Source organism: Phasianus colchicus, chromosome Z, assembly GCF_987193195.1.
Source record: "Phasianus colchicus chromosome Z, bPhaCol1.hap1.1, whole genome shotgun sequence".
Taxonomy (NCBI): domain Eukaryota; kingdom Metazoa; phylum Chordata; class Aves; order Galliformes; family Phasianidae; genus Phasianus; species Phasianus colchicus.
The window spans coordinates 22,195,801-22,202,984 of record NC_143476.1 but is presented as its reverse complement, the minus strand read 5'-3'; the positions used below and the strand labels follow the sequence as shown (position 1 = coordinate 22,202,984).

The 7,184-nt window shown below is 40.2% G+C and overlaps 1 long non-coding RNA gene across 1 annotated transcript; it reads left to right on the top strand.

Annotated features, from left to right (window-relative positions):
* The first annotated feature begins 227 nt into the window (after positions 1 to 227).
* On the top strand, positions 228 to 6,810 carry LOC149912711 (uncharacterized). Its single transcript, XR_016461782.1, has 3 exons — positions 228 to 308; positions 803 to 846; positions 6,663 to 6,810. It is a non-coding gene; the product is annotated as an uncharacterized LOC149912711 (long non-coding RNA).
* Positions 6,811 to 7,184: the final 374 nt, after the last annotated feature.

Below are 7,184 nucleotides of genomic sequence, written 5' to 3'. Positions count from 1 at the left end.
TTTGACATCTTTCTAAACCAACAGCATGTGAGTGCAGTACTCCTAAAGAAGCCTGTATGGGAGCAATGAATCAGTTCAAGTTAATTGCTCAAGAACTGTTCTGGAGTGTCTGGCTGTAACAAACTTCTAGGGTGACCCTGAAAAGTCACTTAGTACCTGTATGCCTCATACTGCACATATTGCCTTCTTGAGCTTGAATTGTAAAGTCTTTGCCATCACATTTCTAGGGCTCTTTGCTGGGACAGTAATAATGTAATTCACCTTCCAGCCTGGCCAAGACTTCCGAACGCAGCAGCTTGCCTTACAAGGTACATTTAAACTGTAGTACACTACAGCAACTCTTAGTACAGTGCACTGATTTTCTGATTGCTCAGAGCATAAACACCACTGCTTTCTTTCATGACATACACCTATCTGAACTGCCTAAACCTCCAATTTAAACATTACATGCTGGAGTTCTGCCATCTTGTCTGTATGAAACTGGTATGATTCCAAAAAGGAACTGAAAAGCACATTTTGTGTGCTGAACACAGGAAAACACAGCTCCTGTTTTCATCAAAAGCTGTCGTATATCACTATTTACTGAGGGGCAAGCCTGCAAGAGAATACCAGTTATGTCAATGTAGCCTAGAATTAATTAAGCTCTTAGTTTAAAAATAACAGAAAGAGAAATAAACCCTGCAGGTTTACTTTTCATATCTATTTGTTTTTGGCCCTTTGTGATGTTATGTGTTCTCCCCATCTTTATCTTGACTGATAAGATTTTTCATTTTTTTTTTCTCCCCCTGTTCTGTTGAGGAAGGCAAGTGAGAAACCATCTGAGTGGGCATCCAGCAGCCAGCCAAGGTAAACCTACCACATTTTCAAAATAATTTACTCATGAAACCATCAACATTTATTCACTTGATTTTCCAATCTATCCACAATTGGCCAACCTTTATTCACAGCCAATCAACTCCATTATTAGAAATTATTTAAGGAAGCAGTATTAGTGCAAAGTAGTCATGCTTCTGCTGTATTCCCTCTAAGAAGATTTTATGCTCTTGGATATGCATACTAACTGTGGAAAAGCTAAGTAGCTAAGTTGAACTTAAAAAATAACAGAATTCCTCACATCTTACAAGCTTTAATTAGTTTGCTGGACCTCTGGTGATTTAAATGTGCCAATAACTACCAATGAGACATTTCTACTGCAGACATGCTAATGAACACACTGAGTTCAAAACCAGATTGCAATCAATGGGATTCTCATTTTTGCACTTTCTAGAAGGAAGCTGATGTACCCAGGATTCTTTTAAGTTATTCTAGGCTAGTTCATGAAGAAAGAACGGGCTTATTTGCAGTCATGCCATAATGTTGGTAGCCATGATACATTTCTGACCCTTTGGCCCAAACATAGAGATAGTATTTTGTAAGCAGCTTTTAATACTGAGTTACTTCGTATTCCACGTATAATGAACTCCATACTTGGTTGTACATAGTATGGGTCACAAAGTGTGTAGAACTGGCTGTAAAACAAAGCTCCCTGTAAATATCTTGTGTTTAGATCCCGTACTAGGCACTGCTGTTCAGGGAGTATTCATCTTCCTCCAAGACAATCTCAAAACCAAAAAAAGGCAAAATTTTGGAAGCTTAATTAGCTGTCAACATTCAGCCAGGTCAAGTTCGAGCTTGACAAGCTGTTTACATTATGAGTAGAGCCTGAGTTAGGCTGAGAAGAAATCTCAGGGGAAGAAGATTCATAGGAAATGGTTGTATGTTAAAGAAGGACATTTGCCTTCACAAAAAGAACAGTGGAACCACTTGCTGTATTTGTTGGAACACTTGTAAAGGCTGAGACAGAGAACTGAGAAGCTGATATCAGACCAAAGAGCTTCTACAATCCCTAAGATTCATGTCAAACCGTGGTCTTACTTGCAATAAGTAGTCCTGACTATACAACACATTGGTTCTAGCATGGACACAGGAAGGGAAATATGCTGTGTACCTTAAGCATATTATTGTCCACCTGCCTACTGGGAATTGTAGTGCTTTGGCTACTGTACAAAACAAAACAAAAAACCCATCTGTCTCTATGCAGTATAGCATGCTTAACATACACTGATTCTGAGACCTACCTGAGGTATATGTAAGCCAAATGAATAAATCTGGAGACTGAAAAACACTGCTGGACTGTGCAAGTCATGCAGAATGGATATGCTTGATTATCCAAATCATACAGCTTTTATCATATCACAGTTATGTAGTAAGTATGCACAGCTTTTTGTTCTCTCAATCCAGAAATAATTTTTCTTTAAGAAAGGTGAAGTCCTGCTTAGGAATCAAAAAGGGGTAGACTGAGAAAAATATCTGTTTTTACACATAATTACACGTGACTTCAATTTACAGGAAAAACAAGAAAATCTTTGATTGAGTCATCAGTTCACAGCATTCTTTATCACTTTTGAGATGGATTTCTAAAGAGCAAATGGGAAAGAGATAAATGGAAGCAGACAGGTTCAGAAAGAATGCCTTTGTTTTTGAGAAGTAGATATTATAAGTGAGCAAAAACTAATATAGCTGCTCTTTGCCAAAGATGAGGCTTTTTTAAATCCTGCCCAAAAGTCCGAGCTTACTTCTCCAGCCATTCTTATCTTTAGTTGTTGTTTCTCGATTCTCCAGACACTCCTGAAAGGGTTGGAGAATATAAAAACTCTATCATAGCTTAGGGAAAAAAAAAGACAGGCACTAGACAGACAGCTGGGCATAAAAAGCAAAGGCATAGTCCAGAGCTAAGCTCCAATTGTGCTTATCTCTGGTTGTTTTGAGGAAGAACTTCTCAGTGAAAAATAACTCCTTGCTGATTACCCACTATCTCTTCTCTAAGTCTACCCAGGTGACAAAGTGAGTCAGTTTTTTAGTTTCTTCATTAGTTTAGGCATCTGATTCAAATTCACATTATTTTCCTTTTTGTGTCTGCATAAACTTAGGTTTCTGCATTGTATCCCTCATAAAATACCAGATTGTCAAACTGACCTTTTCAGCTCCATAATAAGCATGCAGGCAGGTACAGAATTAAGCAGAACTAATAGCACCATGATATAGCCTGCAGAAGAGTTAAATGGGACAAAGCTGTTGCCGGAAGTTTTGCATAAGAAATAGACACATAGAATCACCAAGATTGGAAAAGACCTCTACTCATCCACTTCAACCATCCATGTAGCACCAATATTTTCCACTAGACCATTGTCATGGAGTTAACTAGATCAACCCATGCCCGTGACAGGGGGGCAGTATGGCCCCACAAAATGGGAAGGGAAAGGCAAGAGGGATAGGGAGATGAGGGCTGGGCTCAAGGAAGAAAAAAAAAAACAGTGGCAACAGTCTATGGGGGAAAATTTATTTTACTAACTATAATATTGGAATGCAAGATAACACAATATAATATAATCTAATTGAAATTGAGACTAATAAATCAAATAAAATAGGTGAGAGAGAGAGTTCCCGAGACCGAGTCAAACCTGAAAAGCTTGGAATGACTAGGAAAGCACCTTCCAGCACCCACTGCAAGGCAGTAAGAGACCGCCCCACCTGGAAGGGCCACGACTTCCATAATGTATAGGAATAAGTACCTGGAATTGGAGCATTAATACTTTAACTCCAAGTGCACCACATGAAGTTATGATGTGGAATACTGAAAACCAAAAAACACAAAACCATGACAACCATGTATCTCCTCATTACTACATCCACACGGTTCCTGAACACCTTCAGGGATGGTGACTCCACCACCTCCCTCGGCAGCCCATTCCAGTGCCTGACCTCTCTTAGGAAAAAGTATTTCCTAATGTCCAATCTGAATCTTGCCTGGTACAACTTGAGGCCATTCCCTATCATCCTATTGCTAATTACATGGGAGAAGAGGCCGACCCCTACATCACCACAACCTCCTTTCAGAAAGTTGTAGATAGTGATAAGGTCTCTCAGCCTTCCTTTTTAGGAGACGTGCTTCAGCCCTCTGAGCATCTTCATGGCCTTCCTCTGGAACCACCCCAACAATTCCACATCTTTCCTGTGTTGGGGCAGAGCAGAGCAGAGGGGAAAAATCACCTCTCTCATGCTGCTAGGCATTTGATGCCCAGGACATAACATGCATTAGAGCTTACAAAACCAGCAGTTATCTTTTCACCAGCATATTCTAGAAGGGCTAAGGCAGGATCTGATAAAATGTATTTCAGGGACATATTTTAAGGAACGTTTTTCAAAATCACAAGAATGAGAATATTGAAAACAACTGGAAAACTGGAGGTTCCAAGAAAACATTTGTGGAGACTTAAATGATTCTTCTAGGGCTTAGAGAAGTAGATAAGGTGTTTTTGAGCCAGATGAGTTCTAAATTAGCCTTGAATAAAAAAAATTATCCCGGTCATAATTTAAGATTACTATAGCAACACAATCACACTTGCCAAGTATGCGACATTATGAAATTGCATCAGACTTTGCCAAAAAATCTGTTTTCTCCCCATTTTTTAAAAATAGATTTAAATCTGTATTATGCAAGTGGCAACAGTTGTTCAGGATCAAGATCTGATTTTGTTCTGTGGTTAAGGAACAGCCATGAGAGTCATATGCTAACTAAAACCTTAGCAGTCATCTGCTAGATAGAATCACTATTTTTTATAAGAGATCCAGGAATTTTTACATGTCAAAAAGAGATAGCACAGTAAGGTAAGCATAAAAGAAAGAATGCAATATATAGTTGAGTCAATTGTATGAAGAGTGGGAAGATTGAGAAGTAAGGTGTGTAAAGCAAATCCTTCACCACAAGCTCTCAGCCATTTATGTATAAAGATGAGATGTACTTTTTACACAAGATCAGAAATGAGACCTTTGTTCTGACTTCTGCACAGATCCTTTGGATACAGAGCTAAGGAGCTAGAAAAGCAGCAGGCTCACATCACAAAACACTATCCAATACTCCAGCTACAATAGAAACTTCCAGTTAGTTTCTTCCCTGTGCTTTAAGCACAGATGAGTTTCTCAAAGAAGGACTGCAAGTATTTAATCCATGAATCTGTTTCTTTTGACAGTAGCAAAAGTCCTGGGCCTCAGTGGAAAAATTTCTAGGAAGATCCCATGCAAAGAAGGCAATACTGACAGCATGTTAAATGCAACATCCTTAATGGGGTTGGCACACTCAGCTTTCTTGCCCAGAAGTTTTACTGCCTTTACATAACAGCTTGTGCTGCAGCTTTGCAAGCATCTATATCCACTAAACACATCTACCTGGGCTACTGCCAAACCCAAAGATAATCTTGAACAAGTGTCAGATCTGGGAAAATCCTGTGGATTCATCTATGCCTGCAGTCATATTTCAGGGTGCACAGGCATATATTTATATTTGCAGGGATCACAGGAAAATCCGGATCATGGGTATTCAAGTGGAAAGGAGGGCTCACCTCCTTTCCATTTTCTAATTGTCTTCTCTGCTAAGGAAAGTTCTTTCCTTGCCATCCATAGAGCAGAAGGAAAAGAGATTGTTTCATACGCTACATTTTCTATCAGGGTTTTTGTGTTATAAAAGTGACACACTGTGCAAGACAGTATGAGGCAGATCTCAGATAAGCTTTCTCACCCTGTGGAATGAGAATGGGCTGAGATGGACACCTAGCAGTCCTGGCAGCTGGGTGAGACATAGATAAGTGTTTTGCAGCAAGGAAGCAAGTAACTCTAGACCAGAATGGTTCGTTTTTTTGTTTGCTTTTTTTTTTTTCCTGTTCCACAGTCAATCCCTGAAAGAAAGGAGGAAATAATGTGCTCTCCAACTCTAGTTCCATCTCTGTCTCACACTGACCACGGGGGCAAAGACTGTAACCTGTTGGAGAGGGGAGACTGCAGGCAAGATGTTCTGAGTAGTCCTGCAAGATGAGTCCAAACATTGTGCATTCAGCAATACTGCTGAGAGAGGGAGAAAGAGCAAGTACCCCCCACCCTCTGCTGGTGGTTTGCTGAAATCAGCAACAAACATACCTAGATTTAACAGGATATGGGGAGATCCCAGTCTGGCTGGGATTTTTTAGTTAGGAAGAGCTGGTGTCATATGCAGATGCCCCTTCTCTACATGACAAACACAGTAGGTGGTAATTTGTGGCTGTCAACAATATTTGTAATTGCAGCAGCCTTCAGCTGCTCCATCATTGCCTCCTTTTTCATCTGCACATAGTTAACAATCCACCTTCTTGATGGAACCTAGAAGAAATTACCCTACAGTCAGCATAAATATGATCTTCTGATAGCCATGACTGATGGTCGTGGTTGCCTAGATTGAACTTGAAGACTTTTGATTAAACAATGACATTAATTGCTCAAAAAAATCAAGACACTTCACTTTCTCCACAGTCTTCTTTTTTCCTATGTTTACAATCTGGATTTTCCCTCTTAATTCTAACACTAAAAAATCTGCAGTTTGCTGTATTCCTGCTACACAGATGCACAGTGTTGCAGAGTACTTACCTGCACTTCTGTGGTCGTAGGAGACGCTAATTCAGTATTTACTATTACCTGGATCTCATCTGTGCTTAAGTTCTCTTTCACTCATATGGGACCAAAAAGTTAGGGAGTTCCTTGGGGTCAGAAGTATTTCTTCTATTCTGATACTGTTTCCTTATGTGTCCTTGTTGCAGTTATTGGTCAGAGGAGAAACAGGAAGAAAATATAAAGGTTCCCTATGAAGACTTCCCAAGACTGACAATGACATGAACAATTTCCTTCACTATGTGACAGTGTGATCTTTCCATAGACTGACAGCTTCACACCACCGACCTCCAAGAGTTTTCCACCATGAGCATTTTCTCAACTACACTTCGCAACAGCTGATCTGGAGCTGCAGGAAGAGAGTGAGCAGCATTTTCTTTGAAAAACTTCCGCTCATTTGATCAGCAGCCAGCTGCTGGATTTTCAGCTTGCTATGCCGGAAGCAGGATCCTGGAGAGCTGCAGGGACCAGGTGCTCTCTGTCATGAGTGGCATTCATCTGTTCTGCCATCCTGATGGAGGTTCTCAACCACTCAAGACATCCGCTGGCAAGATAATATGGCAAGATGTAAGCAATCCAGGAGACTCCTGGAGTCCACTGACAATAACTTTCTGGTTCAAGTACTGCAGAGAACAAGAGGAGAACTGTTGCTCGACCAGGAGCTCATCATT